Here is a 22,156-nt window from a genome sequence, read left to right as displayed (position 1 = left end):
AGACACATCCCCTCAGCCTAACCACCACAGCTCCTTTGTCCCAACCTCACTTTGAGTGGGGCATGAGGCAATGGGGCCATTCTGATTGGTTGGTGGGCTGGAGGGGGGATTTGCTTGGTCGTTTTGGCTCCTGCACTCCTGGCCCCTTTAGTCTATGACAAGAAGTGACCCCTCCCTCTCTCCCCTGGGCATAGTGTGAACTTTGGTTGTTCACCCCTTGGGGGCCAGAAAGGAATTTTTTGGCTCCCATTGCATTTGCCTTCCACCCCCCCCCCCCCGTCTTGCACTAATGCCCCTTAGTTAGCTCGGTTTTTGGTCACAACAGCAGGTACAGTACAAAACAAAAAGTAGTTTAGGGTCGGTGAGCACCTTAAGGCATCTGTTTGATATGATGAGATGTCCTTGGCAGTCCCTAGATGCTTTATCCATCATGGAGTGCTGGCTAGGAACTTCCTCTATTCTGCAGAGGCATTGCTGACCTTAAAGGCTTTACAGCTTGGGACATCGACAGGTGCCTCGATGTTAAGTTGGGTAAGATGAGCAACATCAGCCCTAGGACCAATGCTGGTTAGGGCCAAGGTGTATCATCCTCAGTGTTTAGTTGGGACTCACAACCCAAAGTGTGAGTCTCTAGTTACTGCACTGTAGGGGTTGGAAAGCCAATCAACCTTGATTACAGCCTGATGGTTAATAAAGTTGTGGCCCACTTTTAAACTACATTTCTTGCCTTCTGTCTTCATTGATCTGAGTGCAAAAGCCCATTGTGAATATTATCTTTTCCATTTCCTGTTATATTAGCACACCAGAACCAAAATCAATAAATTTTTTCAAAAAATTAACTTAGTCACACTAATTAAAATGTTTCTTCACAAAAGCCTAAGTTGTCTAATCTACCTATTAAAATTTTTAGCCTTAGAAATAACCCCATGTGTGCCACTTCGAGCCCCTTAGAGGTAGGGCAGAATAGTAAAGTAACTAAAAGTAAAATAAAATGAACTAGCTCTCCAAATGTAAAAGGCATTATAAAGAATAAAATTAAATTGTTTTCTACTCTTCCTTTACTTTCTAGAACTTGAGGTTTTCAAAATGGTACCAGAACAGATCCCATTACATTACCAAGGCTTTCTTCAGCTATTTATCAGCTTCAGACTTCAGTTCAAAATACTCAGAATAATCTCATTCATAGTATGATCCCATTCAACCCTGGATAAAACTTGTTAATTGAAAGAGATGAAGCCACCTGAACTTTTTCAAAATACAGTTCTGCTATCCTATTTGGTGTACAGGTGTACTGGGATATCTTGAAAGCCAAGATAAGGCAAGAAATGAGAAAAGTTTCTTATCCCACACATTTTCATAGTTCTGTGATTTGTTCTTGCAATTCCTGGCCTAATCTGTTGTAGCTTGATGGAATTGTGAAATCTTTCCAACATCAGGGATAAGAGGAGGAGATGAAGGGTTGGTACACCATCACCTCTTTGTAGTGTCATCTTTTGATGTAATCTGCTTTCTTGCAGGTTTTCAAGAAATGGTGGGGCATCTGTTAGAGATGTCTTAGAGATGGAGAGTTGATGCATTGAACAAGATGATGCATTGAACAAGATGATGCATTGGGCCCTTCCAGTTCTATGAAATTGAAAACACACATTTGTCCTGTCTCAAACAACAAAAATGTTCAGCCCCAGAGCCAGAAGTCACCATAGAATGAAAAGATGTGTAGAATAAAAAGAATAACATACTAATTATAATATCCAAACATCTCTCGGTTTCACAGTAGTGTCAATTCATGAAAGGACAATTCAGAAACGTTAGGTGTGCCTAAGTGTTATTTAATTCATTTATCATCACTAGATTACCCTACATGTGTCACCACTGAAAAGCTTTGCTTCAAGTGAAGAAGTGATATTATGCTTCTATAGCCCTATTCAGACATTTTAAAGCAAGTGCTATTCACGGATACCGTGCCAGAAGTAGGTTGGAGTGACAACGCCATGGTGGAACTTTGGGGAACACCCATATTGGTAAATCTGAACATTTCCTTGAGTGCTTTGAGGGGTTCAGGGTGGCACAGATGGCCAACCTGCCCGTAAGTGGTTGGTGATAGCAGCAAAAACTCTTTTGGGAGTAATGGCAGGGTGTAAAAGCTTTAACAACCAGCATCTTGAATTCTGGATTCTCCAGATCTCATTCTTACATGCAAGACACCACTTGGTGCTTCAGCCATTGTGACACATATACTTGTGTGAACCAGCCCTAACTCCCACTGAAATCAAAGGTTACGTAGTACTTTAAGCTCTATTGAATTCAATGGATTTGGGCATACTCGAGCTTTGCTTCTACAATCCTGTTCAATACTAGGCCCACACAATTTGCAACCCACCAGGTCCTTGACAACCCCTCTCCCTACTTCCTCATTCTCAAGGAGGCAGCAAACCAGGAGATTTCTCAAACCTCTGATGCACTATTTTCATTGCTGGTGAACTGCACTATGTTTAGTGCATCAGTCACAAGCTGTGCAAACCAAACAGAGGAATTAGACGAAATGAGAAATTTTTTTGTCAGTGTGAAGTTCTCATGCACACACCCCTCTGATTTCAATAAGACTTGAGCCAAAGAAGTTCCCACTAAACTGAGCTCAAAATTTAGATTCACGTTTTTATTTTCAAATGACAAACTTTTCATTAACTCTATACAGAACAGATTTCTCAGCCATATTTAACTTTCTTTTTTTCCTTTTCTCTTTGCTTAAGATATATTATCTATGTACACAAAGCATCCTATTTCTTGATTCAACTATGGTGAAAGGTTAATATATGAGCAATTAGTGGGATGCTTTATGGGAATAATTTACAAAGGAAATGATACATGTTGCACAAAAATTGTGCTAACTCCCCAACAGATTTGTCCTTATTATAGCAATAAAAAAACCTTTCACATGCAGTGTATAAAAAGGCAAGACTATTTCATATATCATCTGCTCCACAGAATGCATTGTCATCAAGGAGACAAGCTTCTGCCAATTTGTTTTGTGGAACAGATGCTTTGGGAATATATGATGTTCAGTATGGCACTCTGGAAAATAGATCCATCTGTGAGAACTTCAAGTTTGCAAAAGCTAACTTCTAATGGGATGTCTTCATCCCGTTCATTTCCTGGAGCAAGCAGGCTGTCCAACAATCAAGTTTTTAACCAAGCTGGGTTGACCCATGTGCCAGATGGCCTGCCTTCAGCATCATTTATCCAAAGTGGCTTGGATTATCTATACATTCTTCAGATGTCTGTCCTCAGGAGGAACCCCCAAATATGCTTCAAATTTGTGCCCTGCTGACTGGGCAAAGAGACACTTTTAATGTGCTGGCTTATATTTAGCAGGGGAGTAGCAACTGATCATCCCCGCATAGTGTTCCTTCCAGTGGCTGTTGCTGGTGTGTTTCTTTTAGGACTATGCATAGGATGATCTAGTCCCATTGAATCTGCAGCATACACATACATCCTAGGTGCTGCACAACAATGGCCACTTTCAGTGCAGTCCCTCACATATCTGGCATTGCAGGGGAGGGCTCTTCTACTTTAACTGGAGCCCACAGGGCCACCTGGGACAATGTGCAGGGAAGTCAGGATGGCACGCAAGGACATCTAGTATGTATAGTTCCTCCCAGCATCTTTTCCAGGGGAAAGGCCTAGTTTCTTTGCAGATTATGAGCCCCTTTGGGACAGGGCATCATCCTTTTCCATCCTGTTGATATTTAAACCATGTTGAGAATAGTTTTTGTTGAAAATGGTATATAAATATACTACTTGTATAACTAAATAATAATAATAATAATGCTGATGATGGTGATGATAGCAACAATAACAACAAATAATAATAATAATAATAATTTCATTTTCAATTAAATTTAATGACAGCCTAGGAATGTGAAGAACACTGCCCCCCCCTCCACCCGACAAATCTGTCATCTTACCAATGCTCTTTCTTCTTCCATTATTTGATGGGAAAACCCCTTTAGTTATGCTAGCAATCTATAAAGTAAAATTTACCTCAAAGTGCCAAAAACTGCCCAAGAAAACCAGGAACCAGCATTGCTTCACACACCGAGGAAAATTGAAAATAATTATTAAAATAATGATATGGCCTTGAACGCCCAGCTTCATTCTGTGGCACAGATAGGGCGGGAAAAGACTCCTTCCTGAAATCCTGGAGAGCCACTGTTAGCGTAGACGACAGGGGTGGAGCCACCATTGGGCAAATGGGTTCAAATAACCCAGGCTGCCACTAATCAGGGGCTGCAAGCATGGCCCCAGACACGCCCCCCACATCTTGACATCAGATGTGCAGGCATTATTTCAGTCCCAAACGAGGCCACACAGCCCTGTTTGGAGACAAAATTGGCCCTCACTGCATTGGCAGCGCGGTTGGAGTAAATCTCCCTGCCTTAAATGCAGGTTGAGTCACTCCTGGTCTTGCTGCCAATGCAGTGGGGCCGATCGATCTCCCTCACAAATGGGGCTGCTCGGCCCCGTTTAGGAGAGAGATCGGCTGCACTGCATTGGCAGCACAGCCGGAATGGCTCTCCCTGCCTTTAAGGCAGGGAGAATCGCTCTGGCCCACGCTTCCCAACACAACGCGGTCTGATCTCCCTTCCAAATGGGGCCACATGGCCACGTGGGGGCATGGCTAGCCAAACCCCTTCCCTGCGTCTGATGTCAGATGCAGGGGCAGGGCCAGGGGGCACTACCGCAGCCACACATGGGCTACCGCCAGCCTCCCTACACTCCTGGTAGACAATATTGACTGAGATGTACAAGGCTGCTTCCTATGTTCCTAACATCCTCCTCATATTTGATGGGAATTTTGGGCCAAGCTATTCACAATGTAGTAGATCTTTGATCCTAATTTGGATTGGGGTCATGGTACTGGGAAGGAAGGATTACACTTTCCCCAATGCCATTTCCCTGAATTAAATCCTCCCCTAAAAATGTTGCTGTTAGTCACAGAGGGGAAAAGGTTCTCTGACAGATATGGGGACCAGTCTTTTACAAATTATTATTCTTTGTGGCAAATCAAAGCTATGCTGAGTGATTTTGTGGTGCAGAGGGAAATTATTAAAAATTCTTCTCCCAGTGCCCACTAAATATGCTTTTAGTGAAAGAAGACACAATGGGAGATTATGTTACAGATCTCTTACCTCATATGTAGTATGGTCCATTGAGATATCTTTGAAAATCTTTGCAGATGTTATCAAAATTTTCTTACAACTTTCCTCAAAGGGTTGTCAATCTCTCCCCCACCATTTCCCTTTGTAACCACTTCCTTCAGTTTTTTCCCCTCCCCTGTAAGGAAGGACAGTGTATTATACCTCAAATCTTTAAGTTTCAAGACCCACCATTTCCCAATTGACCCTAAATAGCAGGTGTCTTGCAAATTCTCATGCCTGACCATCATACAGTACACTCATTTTAGGCCTAGCTCATATTAACTTTGATGTGGGCCATGGTCATGAGTGGTGCTGGTTGGGGATGAGATCATATCTGCCTCCCATACTCTTCAGGATTGCCTTTCCTGCCCTAAGCTCAATGGACATCCATATGTTAGATATAACATTTGCATGGATCTATGTGTGTAGGTACAAATCATATGGTTCTTCGCCCATATACCGTTTGGAAAATGGAAACACAATTCAGACATATGGACTTTGAATATTATGTCCACCTCTGGATACTCAAAAGGCTCATAGGCAGGGCAAATACACCAGATGGGCTAGGCAGGCAGGTGTGGTCCCACTGCCCTACCATGTTTAACCTACACTCATAGAGGTCCACCTCTGTGAGGTATATAGAATGACTTTGTGTGAGTTCCAAAACCAACTGCTGTAACTATTTTTCTGTTAGGGGATTCTTAGCCATCCCATTTTTCTGAATCCAAAATATGTAGTGCTCTCTACGTATTAAAAATGTATAGACAGTTCTACAACTCTGCTTGATTTTGATATGGCGGCTGTTCTCATGAGCAGCCAAGACCAGGGTAGGGCAGCCAAGTCCAAGCATGGCTGCCGATGAGAACTGGCGGGAGCCAAGCAGCTCTCACTGGCGCCATGGTGGCAAACCTGCCTATAGAGCCCGCCGGTTAGCCAAGGTTAAGGGTACGAGTGTAGCCTTAACTCGGCCTAACTGCTCATGGGCATAGGAGTGGGCTCCTGTCCATTGCCAAGTGGATCTCCATAATGCACTGTGCACTCACACTGTGCATTATGGGATTTCAGGTGACCAAGCCCACACATTCCGACCCCCACACCTCTGTGCTGCCTGGGGCAGCAGTGGACCAACTGGGCGTGTGATCCGCACACCCTAACCCGGCAGCCTTCCCCACTGCCTGCCCTCAAGCCCTCTCACATGATCGCGAGAACGGGCTCATGACGTTGCTACTTCAAAGAGTCACTCCATGAATATAAACTGAATGCATTACAAGGATGACAAGCTGCCGCAGCCAGAGTTGCCAGAACCTAAGGGGTATACTCATGGGTCAAATGGGCCGTAAGCCACAATTTGGCTTTTTAAAAGCCAAATCTGGCCACCTAGCTGCCGCCCCACATCTAATTCTGCCCCTCTCCCTCCATAACATGCAGATCTACTTACCCTAAGTTCCAGGTTCCTTAATTGTGTACTCTGTGCATTTCTCTGCCCTCAATAGCAGCAGCCAGTGATTTGGAGTGAGAGAATGGAACTGCACATGATGATGGCATCAAGGCAAATTGTCCTGGGTGTTACAAAGGAGTGGGGGGGGAGGGGGGCAGTTGATAACATGAGGCTGTTGTTTGGCACTACTCTCATGTTTCTTCAAACATGTCATTCCTTCCCCCTTTGACAGGAACTGGGAAAGCGTCTTGCTGTGCTTTTGAGTGTTACATTCTGCAGTGTGGCATACAAGCTGGAGGAGTCGGGAAGTGCTCACCTAATTAAAGTTAAACACCTTCACAGTGTTAAACAGAAAAAGATTACAGAAGAAAGATGATTAAAGAGTGTGAGAGTGTTGTGGGAGGAAGTCTGCTGCCATCCTTCAGTTCCTATTTAACCTTGAACAATTTCAGTTTCACAGGGATAAATGGTAATGAACCTACTTATCTATGAAACATGCCCACCTGTTGTTAAGTTGTAATACCTCTTGAAGTGAGTGTGGGTTGATTGTTACAGGCCTGAACACCTGGGGAAATGAGGAGGCATTCTGCCAAAACCCACGGCATCTGCATTTTACATATTTCTAGCCATTAAGAGTGGTTGAAAGGTAGGCTGGAAGCTGTAATCCAGAAGGGTAAACAAATCACTAGCTTGCAAAAACAGGAAAGTTGAAGGGAATGAATCATACAAGTTTAACTTGGGCTGATGTTGAAAGGAATTCTATAAAGGTGGACTCCAGTTCATCTGCAAGTGAGAAAGATCGCCAGGGTGAAACGTGTGTGATGGTTTAGCAGGCATATGAGCAAAGTACAAGTTAAATGAGCAGGTTGTTAGCGGGAAAGAACGCACACAGCTCATGTGCTAGAAAAATAGAATCGGATATCTTTAGCATTCAGTGAAACTTCTGACATATGGCAAGTTGATCCAATTAAGAAGTTGATGTTTTGAAGTTCAGGCTTTTCTAATTTGACTCTCACCTGTCTTTTTTCCTCCTGCTTTTGGGAACTTATTTTGCAAAGATTCAGTAGTTTTGAAAGGAATTTTGAAGTTCAGGTATCAAAAGCCTGAGGGGCAATGGCCTAATAGCTACACCTGTATTTGTGCCCAGATCCTTGAAGAACAGATGAGATTATGTTGTATAGATTAAAACTTGGGCCAAACCTTGTATGAAGCAAAGTTTAAACACAGCTCTGCAATATAAATCAACCTATAGGGTGGGTACCATACGATGGCTGAAGCAGAAATACCAATGTGATTACTGCCACATAGGAAGCTGCCTTATACTGAGTCAGACTATTGGTCCATCTACCTCAGTGTTGTCTACACAGACTGGCAGCAGCTTCTCAAGGTTGCAGGCAGGAGTCTCTCTCAGCCCTATCTTGAAGATGCCAGGGAGGGAACTTGGAACCTTCTGCATGCAGGTGCTTTTCCTAGAGCGGGCTCCATTCTGCTTTCTTGGATTCATTCAACAAGGCCTGCAAAACCTCGCTTTCTTGGGTCCACCAAAGCCTGCGAACAGCTGCAGTCACTTCTCTGCCACTAGCTCTTCAAGCCACACAGCTGGCAGTCTTAAGGGAGGTTTGCACATGTCACCACCCTAAGCCTCATCATTCTGAGTGGAAGAGGCAAGCAAAGCCCCAAAGGGGGGCATTCCCAAACATCCTGGGGCCCCAAAGCCCTGAAAGGCTTTTCCATGGAAACCACCCCCTTCAGTATAACAGTGGCTCTGTTTGCTAATCAGAGCTGTTTCTGTGGTGACCCCGCTATACCTACAGATGCACCTGCTGTTGCAACCAGTAGCTATTCTAGTTAATATGCCCACAAAAGATCACAACTGCCCATCAAACCACATCAGTGTGAAGTAGGCAAAATAAAAATCCCCACATCAGGCTAATCGCAACAGAGACCGAAATTCCTCCTTGGTCTCAGTGGGTACTGGTTTTCTCATGCCGATCAGTGGATAGCCAAGTGGGTGGTGCCCAATCTCAATGAAAGAGAACTAGTGCAGGGTTGGGCTGAGTTTCAGAAGCCCCAGCTGATGCTGTTGCCATGTCTGAATGTTGTCACATGGCACAATGCAATATGTTGCATCCTGCCGGCCTCATCAGTGACTGTGTGCAACTCCATACCCCAAACCCTCCACAGCATTCATCCAGAGATGGGAGGAAGTAGCAGCCATCCATGTATACTGAGTGTCCACCCATGCAGTTACTTGAACCCTTGTTTTGTTCTTGCTAGATTACATATGCTTCTAATGTATACATCTGGATGTACAAGCCCAGGTGTCAAGACCAGACAGCATGTTTTAAGCATGGGGAAGGGGCACACACACAAACTCAGGGCTTGTTCCTGTGCCCTCCTGTGTGTGAAATCTCTGTGCTAGAATGCTGTGTGAATCACCTATAAGAAACATGGCCACCATTTTGTTAGTCAAAAGTTGAACATTTATATTGTTCAATTATTACTTTGGGCGACCAGATTTTTAGCTCGAACCCTGCTGCATACCTAAGTAATATTACATTTCCTAAATTCAAACATGCTTTATCGCTAGCGCGACTAAATGCACTTCAATCGGTGGTGCTCTATAGGAGGTTTAAGGGGGTTCTTTACCCTTCCTGGCTTTGTCCATGTGGTTCAGGTACTGTGGAGACCACTTATCATGTTATTTTATATTGTGATCTCCACAAGGATATTCGTATAAATCTTACTTTACCTTGGTTGAAGACATATCCTGGACATCCAGATGAATTCTATCTAAATGTCTTATTGTCTAATTTTAATTCTAAGTCTACTAATTCAGTGGCTAAATAATGTTATATTGTCTGTAAGCACCACTCTATGGTTTATGACTCTGTTTCTGGTCGATGACTGAAATAAACTGACTGACTGACTTAAATTATTACTAAGAGAAAGAGGACCCATGGTAGTAGAAAGAAAGAAAGAAACCATTCAGCATGATCATCAGAAATAAGTCGCACATTGTATGGGGTAAGTGAACAAAGTCTAGATAGTATTCTCTTTTTCATGGCTTCGTCTTAAACCCTTTACATTCTTTAAATGGCTTCCAGTTATTTCCACTGAATGAAATTGGCTGATTCCGTCTCTCTGACGGGAGTGCCAGCCTCTGAATGACAAATGACAGATGGGCCAGTCTTAAAATGAATTGATGCAACTTGCAATTGGAAAGAAGTGAAGGGGGCTAAGGTGGTACAGCTGGTTAATGCACTCAGTGGCCTTTACTTCTGGAGATGTGAAGTGAAAATGAGCTTAGTAATCTCATCCTGCCCCTTCATTACCATCAAACAAATTACCAGAAATGGACAGTCTTGGCTCAGAGGAAACTCAGGTGGAATATCAGACAGTGATGTGGGTCAAGAAATTAGATGTATTAGCAGAATTACATGAACAAGTTTGAAAAATTGGGTCTTTCAGTACAGCTCTAGGTGTTTCTATTCGTTCATCCTTTCTATGGCAGGAGCACTGTGAGCAATAGGAAGGAAGGAAGAGGGAGGAAAATAAGGAAAAAGAGACACGAGAGAGAAACAAACCATTTGAAGAATCTTAATTAGTATAAAGGAATAGGACAGTGTTTCCCCAGTTTTATACTCACAGCATAGACAGACAGACTCTCCCTTCCCAGTTCAGAAATCTCATCTATGTAATGTTGGTTATAAGATATTTGGGGCAGCAATTTTTGTCACCTCAAAAACAACGTGAGCCCTAAATATTAATTATATTTTCTTACATTTCATAGTGTTTGTAACATATCTTCTTTTCCCATTAGATCATTAGCACACTCTGTAACATGCTTACTCAGAAGTAATTTCCACTGAGCTCAATGGGATTTTCTTAGGGATGTGCATGAAATTGAATTTGCATTTTGTTTCGTGCTCGAAACCAAACACAGACAGCTGAAATTTTTCATCGAAACAGCAGTTGACCGGTTGTTTCGACAGAACAAAGCTCGAAACAATTTTAGTATTTCAGCCATAGGGAACAATTGAGAAGCTCAAAAGTCCCCATTGTTCCTCATGGGTTGCTCCTAGAGACACCAAAGTAGGTTGGGTGGTAGGGCATGATGTGTACTATCTACCACCCAACCCACTAAAGAAATGGCAAGCAGGCAATTTTTAACACATTTTTAATCTTTCCCCCAAATCCCCAAAGGATTGCAAGCCTGTGCCAGAAAATCAGAAACAGCCCTTCAAAATGGCACTCAAAACGCCAAAACGTTTTTAATTGAAACAGGGTTGCTTTGTTCCAAGCTCATAACAGGCCCTTTATTTGAAAAGTGTTTTGTTTTGAGCTTGAGACACTTGAAAAGGCTTGTTTCAAGTTGAAACCTTTTGCCGTTGAAATATTTCGCACATCCCTAGATTTGCTCCCAGGAAGTGTATTTAGGATGGCAGATTTATTGACCTTTACTCCAGTAGGAGTACATATCACAGGGCTCATACTTTTGACAATAGTAGATTTGGCTTAAGCAATATTCACATTAGAGTCATGACTTCATGCTATGATCTATGGAACTTCAGGGTTCTTCAGAACTTTATTTAGGGTTTCTTGTTATGAAAATCAGTAAGAGCAGTCAGACAAGCTTCCCTGCAAGAACGTTTGCCCACCACTACCAAATGTACCCCTGCAATGTGTAACAAGAAGAAGGTGTTGTGTGCATTCTAGGACACACTCTCTGTTCACATGAATGTATCTTGGAATATACACTAGGCATGTGCACTGTGAAAAATATTTGATTCAATCCAATCTGACCTGACAGGAAAACTGTAGGAGGGACAACATGGCCCCTACAAAACTGAAGTCAGAATTTGGTTGGAATTCCTGACATTTTTCTGACAGAATGTCAGTTGTTTTCAAGTACTTTGCCCTGGAAATCGAAGCGGGGGGGGGACACACCCAACGGTGACCCATAGGGCCAGAAGATCCCCCACAAGGGCTTGCCTTTGTCCCCCATCCTCCAGTTTTGAGGCTGCAGTCCCTGAGAAGCAGCCTGGCAGCTATGTTAAAATCCCTTGTGAGGGGTTGCCTTTGTCCACGCCCCTGATTTCCAGGGTGCAGTATCTAAAAGCAGCACATCCGCCATATTAAAAATAACATGGCCTGGGCAGCCTCCCAGCTGAAAGGCAGCTCACTGACCATTTAACTTGGTCCAACAGGAATATAGGAGTTCAGACACAAGAGAATGGAACTCAATCAGAGATATCGACAGTCAGGGCTACCTGCTCTCATGTCTGAACTAATTCCAATAATGCCCAACAGAGGGCATATAGAATCTGACAGGCCTGTCAGAACAACACGACCACCAGGGGTGTAGCTAGGGGTGAGGGGGCTCATGTTCTCCCCTCTCCCTGGCGGCCCCTCAGAGTAAGGGAGATAATGATGAAAATTGGAAGGGGTGGAGCTGGGGGGCCCTCAGGAGCTGGAAGCCCCAGGTTCTTTGAACCCATCTGCTCAGTTATAGCTACACCCCTGATGACCACACTACACTTTCCTACTTTACCTTTCTAATGTATTATAAGTGTGATCAGCCTATCTGTAGTGTTATAAGCAATATGTATGCTTCTTTGATTGTTTTGCCTAGTTTGATGGGCTTTCAATTAAAAAAAAAAATTCAACAAAAAAATCTAGCCATATAGTCAGATAACTGACTATATTCAAATAAAATATTTGTTGTAGTAATCGATGAGGTAGATAAAATAGATAAAGTAGTAGATAAAGGTAATGACATTTATTTTCTTCACGGAGTGAATTAGCTCTTGGCTTGCAAATCCCAAGTCAAGGCATTCATTATGAGTCTGTAGGCACTGTGCACGAGCACAACACACAACCTGACTGCTGTGCTGACTGGTACAGTCTTCTAAATTGGCATGAGATAGAAAGTAATGGAATCCTGTTTGGAAAGGCAGTCTTCAGGGATCTGCAGTTTTGTACGTTTCAATACCCTTTCAACTCCCAATGTTATGTCACAGCAGGCAGAGTGTAAGGAAGAGGAGATATGCAAGCATAGGCTCATGTAGTCTAACAAAGCTGGCTAATCTGTTTTAGACTGATAATTTTTGTATATGCGTAACAAAAGGAAAAGATGGGAAGAGAGTCCAACATTTCCCTAGCCAAGGACAAATGTCCTCCAGCACTTAAATGATAAATTAACAATGAGGCTACACTGTTGTGTACAAAAAGCTGATTGGCTAATTATTAGTTTTCAGGCTGAAAAATATAGCTTGGGAAGCAAAATATTTCCAGAGATCGCTCTCACCCATGCTTAATGGTTACATTTTCTGTGCCAATTCATTGCTGTTCATTCCCCCTCTCTTCATCAGCTTTGATGCCTTTCTCTTTTTAAGTTCTAAGCTAGAGTATCTTTCTTCTTCCATAAATGATCATAGTCACTTAGAGATCATACTTAGGGGCGTAGCTATAATTGAGCAAAAGGGTTCAAAGAACACAGGCCCCCAGCTCCTGAGGGCCCTCTGGCTCCATCCCTCCCTATTTTCTTCATTGGTCTCCCTCACTCTGGGGGGCTGCCAGAGAGAGGGATGAACACAGTCCCCCTCTCCCCTAGCTATGCCCCTGATCATATGGTAACCACTATGGCATCATGGTGCTATGTAGCCAATCAGATTCAACTATGTGACAATGTCAGTGAGAATAAATAAAGCTTAATAATAAAGGCAGTGCTTCCTGGACTAGTCACATGACCGTATGCGAATAGCTCTACTAATAGCCCTTACTCTGAATGGGTGAACCCTTTTGTCTCCTTTCAGAGACAATCTTTATATACCACTTTTCAACAAAAGTTTTAGAAGCGGTTTGAATGAATGAATGAATGAATGAATGAATAAGATGGGTCACCTGTCCAAAATGGGCTCACAGTTTTAAAAGATATACAAGGTAGATATCATCAATAGCCACTGGAAAGATGCTGTACTGTAGTTGGATAGAGACAGCTATAGGGAGAGCCCTGAAAATTATAAACCTCAGGGAACAAATCAAATGGGCACAATTCAGTATTTCTCTTGCAATTTGATCTCTATGAAAGGCCTTGGAATTAGAGTAACCTAAGCAGGCAGCAGACCCTCTGATCTTCGGAACTGAAGTGGATTTGTTATTCAATTCTCCTCACTGTGCATACCTCCTGCCCAATCCTCCCTTTAATCCTTATATAAATTAGGGATGTGCACAAGCTGTCCATGCACTCCCTTGCGGGGCAGGGAGGGGTGCCTTTAACAAACAGGAAAGGAGCTCCATACCTGCTTGCCCCCTCCCCGCCATTCTGCACCCCCTGTCAGCTCTTCATTTAGAAACAGCCAAGCGGGGCTGTAGTGTTCCTTCCTGCAGCCTCAATCAGTGTAAGCATGCAAATAACCAGTGCTCATGCGCCCCGGACATTTGCATGTTTATACCAATCAGGGATGTAGGAGGGAACACTGCAGCCCCACTTGGCTGTTTCTAAATGAAGCACCAGTGTGTGGGGGGGGGGAAGCAGTGGGGAGGGACCAAGTAGGTAAGGAGCTCCTTACCTGTTTGTTAAAGGTACCCCCCACACCACCCATTGAGCCAGCTCGAACATCAGCGTTCAAACAGGTTCAGTGCTCAGGAAAGCGAGCACCAAACTTGTTCATGCACATCCCTAATATAAATTACCCAAGCACGATTCAGAGGACATGCACCAAACCTAGTTGGCACATCTACGTCCATTTATCACTTGGGGACCACAATATTATTATGATTTGCACAAGTGAATGTGCCATCACAGACCTAACGTCATAGAAGGAAATTTTCAGAAATTACTTTTCAGTGAAGTCAGTTCACACATCCACACTCAGACCTGAGGGTTGTACCAAAGGGTGGCATAGACGTTTCCTAAATAAATAAAAAAGAATAAAGTGCAAACAAATCAAGTGATGCACATGTACATGTGAACCAGTCCAAAGTGCAGAAAAATACAAGTAATAGGCACCCCGTTTAGTATTTTAATGGAAGCACACTGACCCTGCTGGGTTTGGGCTATGCAGATTTACCCCCTTGTAATCAATCATTTTGTCCCCTTTGCTGCTAACACATGACACTTGGGTTGGTAGGGTCAATAATTTTATCTGAGTGAATGAAGCACGATGGCTCACTATATCTGGAAAATATAAATACAGACATCTTATTTAAGTATTTCCTTTTATTCTACTGACAGAATGTCTGTGATCACATTACACTGTACATGTAGAAAGATGGCAAGGGAAAAAAGGGTTGAATTGTGGAATTAACCCTTCAAAAATCACACAACTCAGCAGGCTAAATGAAATCTTGTTAAATGAAAGAGACATGAGGTTCAGGAGCAGTAGTTTCCCATTGGTTTGCTCCAAGAACAGGTAATCCAAAGTGGCACGTTGGATTATGCATGCATCAGCAGTTATGATTTATGGCACCTGTTTGCATCAGCTCACTAGCTGATGGACCAGGGAGCTAAAAATAAAACTGCAGGTTTTCACACCTGAGGTCTGTGTTGCTGTGCCATGCAAAGGAAGAGAGTAACTCTGACTACTAAGAAGACACCCAAATAACAAATACCTACACTGAGGACAGATTTGCCAAAGTTGTGTACTACTACTACTATTACTATTATTAATAATAATTTATTTATCAATAAACAGCTATTAATTATTATCATTATCATTATTATTTAAAAACAGATCTTCATACCCACCCACCCCCTGGTGAACCTGATAGGGGAGAGGCAGAACTGGAGGAGTCATGAGCAAAGTCTAGTACATTCTACCTTTATTAGCTTGTCAGTGATCAGCACTGGTTACGTTACCGAACTTTTTGTATCAGTTAGACTAGTAAAATACTGCCTGCTAGGAACCCTAAGCAAGAAGTGTTGGGGGTTGTGATTATTTATCAAAGCACCAAGGAAGTTACCACTCAGTTACAGAATGCAGAGTGTAGTTGTTGCAGCTATTTAAGTAGCACGCATGGAGATCACCGTAGAGCCTAAACTAACTAAGTTTATTAGTGAAATACATTTGGGATAGGAAAGACCTATCCTATCTATCCACTACATAATGAATAGATAGGGAAAGAGAGAGACATTTCCATCTTCTCTCTAGGAAGAAAAGAAGAGGATTGACTCACTACAGGAAGTACCTGAGTCAAAGCAGGTGTCATAGAACAGAGGAAAGCAGGGATTGGTAAAGGAGACCCTGAGGCTCTTCTCATGGTGAGAAGAACTTGAATGGGATTTGCGGGGAGAGTGGGCTCTGTTATGGAGCCGGCAGGGACTGCGGGGAAGCTCCAGCATGCCCTGCATGAGTGCGCAGGGCATACTGGAGAGACCCCCGAGCCAGAAGGCTGTTTTTTAGCCTCCCGGTCAGGGGTCTACTTGTGAGTTGCCGTGGCGTGGAGCCGCGCCAAGGCAACACACGAGCACAAAAACGGGGTTAGCAGAGTGCTTGCTCAGACTGCTAACCTCAGCTAAGGGAAGGGGCAATTAAGCGGGTTACCCGCTTGTAAACCGCCTTCTAGCCCGGTGGTTTACATGACCAGCAAAAATTGGGCTAGGCTCTTCTAGCCCGATTTTTGCTGGTCATGAGAATAGCCTCCCTTACTAGCTATGTCTACTCCCAATACCCCTAGTGGTCATTAGGATAGTTGGTGCAAAAGGTGCATGCACTGGAACTCCATATCCAACAAGAAGGGAAATGAAGCAAAACTCCATGCTAACCATATAGCCCTATAGAGAGCTGGTATAGTGTAGTGGTGTAGTGCAGGGGTTCTCAACCTTGAGCCTCCAGATGTTAGTCTCCAACTCTGGCTGAGGATGATGGTAGCAGGAGTCCAACAACATCTGGGGACCCAACATTGAGAACCCTGATGGAGACTGAACTAGGAATCAGGAAGTCCAAATCCTACCACTATTCTGAATTCACTAGGCAAACATCTCCATCCCACATATGCAATGTGGGGATTATAATGTTCAGTGATCTCATAAAGTTGTTGTAATGATTACATCATAATACTCATGAAGTGCTTTGAACACTCAAAAGTGCCATTCAAATGCTGAGTATTCGATTATATCTCTAAAGAGAAGGACAGAAGGTCAGTAACAGTCCAGCCAGTCAGCTTGTAACACTATTAGCTCTTATGGGCTGCTCTTGGTATAAAAACAGCATGCTTGTCAATGAGTTTCCTATTCATCTAAAAAGTCATAGATAACTGGTCACATTATGTTGTGTAGAGCTACGTGGGCAGCTCAGCTACAGGAACAAGTCATGTTGGTAGGCTATGTGTGGGCTCAGGATAAGGCTAGATACAAGTATAAAAAGCAGGACAACCTTGTGTGAGAGAACTGGTTGGAGCAGGGAGGAGGGAGATGCCAGTGTGCATAAATTGACTCCTATACTGAGACCCTTTGCTGCATAGCTGGCATGCGAGGAAACGAGACTTTGGAAACTCTTGAATAAGTGTCACATGAGTATCACTCCAGTTTCACCTAGAAATACTTTTCTCTACTTATTATTATTATTTGCAGATATGTACAAAAGAAAGCAAATTACAAAAAAGAGAAGATAAAACTCAGCTCAGGAACAAACAAATATATGTAACACCTCAGGGTCAAGACTTCCCTTAATGCATTGAAAATATTTGTAAATACAATTATTAATTAAATTTGTAAACTACTATTAATTTAGTATGATTACTTGGTTTGTTCTCCTTCATTTTTCCCAGCTTACCATTCCTCCCTCCTTATGTAGACATAACTTCCCAAGAAAGGAATTTTAAAAATAAATAAAAGTAATACAATTAATGTACACAACTAAAGTCTTAAGAGACAATTCATTTTATTCTTCTTCACTTACAAGAAGACTCTGAATTTTGGAAAGTACATACAACAAAAGTGCTGTGGTAATGAATTGTCATACATATCTATAGATCCAAGTCTTGGTTATGAGCCATGCTATAGCACCTAACCTGTTTCTTTTGGGGGGGAAATATCACAATATTCTTCTAATCTCTCAACAGTGTGTTTTTCTTCAGTTGTTGAGGTTACTGCTGATATAAAGCTGGTTTCCTCAGAGTGTTATCGAGAGATAAGGCTCTGTGTAGTTTTGCAGTGTGCACACTTGGGCAGTTCAAACAAAGTGATGCCAGACAGCGTGGGTTATTGGAAATTTCCAATTGAGGCAAGAGGCAATAGATTCAACGTGCCTGTCTTTCTCAATCTACTGTTTCAAAAGCATATCAAGTCACCACAAAAAGAAGACTAGTGTTAGATTAAAATGTCATGCCATTATCACACACAGCTCTAAGTGATACTGGATATTCTATTATCTGCCTCATATAGTCTTAAATTGAATTTAAATGTCGGCTGAATATGTTAATATCTCATAAGCTGCTGCTATGAATTTATTCTAAATGTTGTTGTATTTTGTTTCTTTAAAAATATACATGATCATCATCGATAGCAATAGCCCTGAGGTCTGTTCTTATGACCCATGCAATTGTAGTTAAAGAGTTAACTACAATCGTTGCGCCAGCCTGCTTTTTGTGCATTGTAAGAACAGGCCCCTGTTGTTATATTTATTACATACATTAAGTGTGCTATCAAGCATTGTGTTCTTGTGCACAGGGTGGGGAACAACTGTTTGCTGAGAATCTTCTCAACAATAATAATGGCAGTTCAAGCTTAAGTTAGAGATCCAGATCTTGTGCCTAGCTTTGACTGCCTTTGGGTATGTTTGTTTTCTTCCAATCAACTGAGGGTCAAGGTGGGAACTTAGACAGAGGGATTGTGGCTTGGGTTGCCAGGTCCAGATGGTGAAAGTGGTTGATATCCATCACCAAAAAAGTGGAAATGGAGGATGCTTTTCACACACACACACACACACACACAAGTCTTTAAAAAGTCTCCACTTTGCATATGTTTATTGGTATTATATATGCATATTTTGATAAAAATTAGAGAATAAATACAGCTCACCACTGTGAAGTTGATGACCAGGGGAGCTGTATGTTTACTCAGTCTGCTGTCTAGGTGAAGAGTTCTCAAGGCCCCTGCTTCTTAAACATAAATGTATTTCCTGGTTAGGTTTACCACACACACAGTCCTCTGTCTCCCCCATCCTCCGCAGCCTGCTTCCCCCAACCACACCAGCAACTTCATCTCTTGGACCGAGGCAGGGCAGCCGGGTAGCTACCAAGCCAGCCTCTTTGCATGCTGGAGTAGCAGTGAGTGCACTGTCTCCCATTTGCTTGTTGTTCTCTATGACTACATGTATATACTCTTTTCCAACAGAACTTTTTGGTGGTTTTCAAAGAAAGATAAATAAGAAGGCTGCCAATATGTTTTTGGGCAAAACGCAAGGTGTTGGTTATAACCTATAAAGCCCTAAACAGCTTGAACCCTTGGGATTTAAGAGAATACGAAGAAGACGTCTTCTTCGTCATGAACCCCACAGCCCACTGAGATCATCAGGAGAGGTCCATCTGCATTTGCCACCAGCTCGTCCGGTAGCCACTTAGGGACGGGCCTTCTCCGTTGCTGCCCTGAGGCTTTGAAATGCACTCCCTAGTACTTTTCAGTAGGGTTTGAAATATAGTAATAGCAGCAGATTGAGGTGGGTAAAAATCAAGCAGTATTGAATGCAGTTTGAATATTTTGAATTATTATAGCAGTGGCCTATATGTATAGTTATTGTGAACCATGCAGATAGGCGAGCTGGAAGTCAACATTTATTTACGTGTAGAGTTCGAAAATGAATGTAACTGAATGTAAAAGTTATTGTAAAATCTAATAAAAAATTAAAATGACAAAAAGGGAATGCTCTCCCTAGTGAAACAAGAGCCTCCCCATCTCTGACAGCTTTTAAAAAGTCTTTAAAGACGCATCTGTTCACCCAGGCTTTTAATTAATATTGTTTTAATTGTTCTAATGTTGTTTTAGAATATCGTTTGAAAGATTTTAAATTGTTGTATTTTAAAAAGACAATGGACATAGAGCAGGCCTCAGGGATTAGTACAAGAGCAGCCCAACAACATTGACCCCTGACACCAGGCCTGCTTAGGAGTCATGCAAAAAAAAAAAAATCAGAATTGAAAAGAGATAGTGAGGCCATTCAAACAATCAAAAACTGTGTTCTACCTGGGTTTGGGAGCTATGTGTGCTCCCAGTTTTTGGTTGTATGGAAGCAAGGTAAGAGGAAAGCCTGAGTAGAAATGATTGTGTAGAAGCAAGGTAGGAGAAAAACCTGGGTAGCTTTTCCTCCTACCTTCCTTCCACAGAATCACTTCTACCCAGATTCTCCTCTTATCTTGCTTCTATACAACCGGAAACTGGGAGTGCACACAGCTCCCAAATCCAGGTAGAACATAGTTTTTGATTGTGTGAATTACCTCAGTGTGTAGCATTTTGTCTTACATTTTTGCTGGTCCTTTTGAAAATGGGTTTATGGGTTAAACTGCAGTTTATCTTTAAGATTCAGGATGTTGTGCTGAACATGCACACCAACCTTCATTCCCAGTATCCCATATTGCATTGAGTTATATTTTGCATGTTCCTCTCCCCTTTGAAAATGGGCTGAGCTGGTATTTGAAACATAGAATTGTGTTCTGAAGATATGCACAAAATTCCTTTCCACTATCCTAATGCTAAGCATAATGATTGCATTACAAACAACTAACTTACTCATGGAATGCCAAACAGTTGTGTGAAACCAAAGGCCTTGTTATACTAAGGCAAAAATGGACATGGATGATAATGTCATAGAGGCTGCCAAAGTTCAGAATCAGTAGGCTAAGTAATGTTGTTATGTCCAGTCACTAAAAATACATTTTACCTAAGCAGATATTCAGGTAGCAAAAACATTACACCTGAACATTAGATTCAAGAATGCTTTTCAAGTAATCAAGCATCATGTTTCAACATGTACAAAAATCAATTAGACTAAAACATAAGATGGGTAGTGAGAGCAACCTGAAACTTTGGACCTAGTGGCCCACAATTCAAGTACCATTTTCAGGGACGTAGCAAGGTTGGAGTGAGCCCAGAGACAATATTTTAAAATGCCCCCCCTCACGGAAGCTCAGCTCAAGAAGTAAAGAAATCTTAAATGAGGCTGAATAGTGGTAACAAAAAGCATATCTATCTAGCTATCTGTCTATCTGTCTATCTGTCTATCTATCTATCTATCTATCTATCCTATGTGCCACAACAGAACATCATCCTAAATTATTTTTTTAAAGGTTTTGTAATTGTGGGCAATGCAAGTCATTTACTGGTACTAGAGAAAGAGATGCTGTTCGGATAGCTCCAGGTCTTAACACTCACATCAATTTTGGAGGATGAATACAACTGAAGGAAGCCCGAGTGGGTGCGTGGCTGGGGGAGTCAGTCATGCGACTTGCCACGGGGGGGGGGCAAGGCAATGGGCCCCCAGACAACTGTCTCCCCTTGCCCTATTATAGTTACGCCCCTGACCATTGTTGATTGCCTAGTGTTGCTGCATATGTTGCAGGCAGCTCCTGCTTAAAGAGGAGAAGCTAACAGAGCAAAACCAGACATCATTACAGTACACTACAGACTATGCTACTCTTCCCATAAAGAACACTGCAGAAAGATTACCTTCTCTAAAACTGACTGCTCCTTAACTCACACCGTTGTAAAGTATAGCCATTTCCTAGCCTACCCTCCCTATGCCCAATATAGCCCAATAAAATATTCCCCACACTAAAGAAATGTGACCCCTGAGTTATGATAATGGACAAATTAAAAATAATAATAAACCCCCTTATCTTCTCTCCTGCTGTGTATGCATATGTGCATCATTAAGACACTACTGGTAAGCAATTAATCTCAATGACTGTTTAAAGAAGACTTGTAGTTTAAATACGGGAGCAGTGGCTGTATCTTTGTCTTCTCCATGGAATATTTATGATATCCCAGAAAATGTACCATAGCTCTGACAACTGCAGGTTTCCATCTCTTGTAAGACTGTGAACATACCTTCCAACGTCATATGATTATTGTAAAGCTCCCATAATTCTTAACTGGATAATAAATTGATGATACTTCACATCAAGACATCAAAGAGGCAGTGTGAGCCTGGTTTCTGTTTCTTGGAAGAAACAAAATGGGTGAAGTACCACAAGGGTTGTCACAGAGTAGAGGTGAGACTGCTTGACCTGATAAAAAAAGTGCAGATTATGAGACTGGGAGTGGAGAGAAGGTGAGCCAAACAGGAAGTGAGCAGGGCGGGGCAGAATTTGGGACATTGAAGCTGAATCTTGCCCCTGAAGAAGACTTCAAGATATTTAATGGTAAAAAAGGAACAGTGGAGGGGATTGCTTTAGGAGCAAAATATTGAAGAAAAAAGAAGACTGTGTGGGTATTATGAGCTATACAGTGTAGGTGAGGTTACCTATTGGAGTTATTCTGAAAGGAAGAAAACATACCTTGGAAAGAGGCCAAGCTATTAGT

The 22,156-nt window shown here is 42.3% G+C and overlaps 1 protein-coding gene and 1 long non-coding RNA gene across 3 annotated transcripts in view; one reads left to right on the top strand and one right to left on the bottom strand.

The window, feature by feature from the left end:
* Window positions 1-22,156, top strand: part of CNTNAP2 (contactin associated protein 2) — a 1,803,519-nt gene that overhangs the window by 456,474 nt on the left and 1,324,889 nt on the right. The gene's annotated exons all lie outside the window — the stretch shown is intronic.
* LOC128332025 (uncharacterized) lies at window positions 1,467-7,022 on the bottom strand. 2 transcript variants are annotated; one of them, XR_008310515.1, is made up of 3 exons: window positions 6,637-7,022; window positions 5,190-5,334; window positions 1,467-1,626 (listed from the first exon to the last, which is right to left on the bottom strand). It is a non-coding gene; the product is annotated as an uncharacterized LOC128332025 (long non-coding RNA). The 2 variants fall into 2 exon arrangements; XR_008310514.1 differs by lacking the exon at window positions 1,467-1,626 and adding an exon at window positions 3,158-3,736.

Source organism: Hemicordylus capensis, chromosome 6 (genome assembly GCF_027244095.1).
Source record: "Hemicordylus capensis ecotype Gifberg chromosome 6, rHemCap1.1.pri, whole genome shotgun sequence".
Taxonomy (NCBI): domain Eukaryota; kingdom Metazoa; phylum Chordata; class Lepidosauria; order Squamata; family Cordylidae; genus Hemicordylus; species Hemicordylus capensis.
This window is presented reverse-complemented; position numbering and strand designations above follow the sequence as displayed.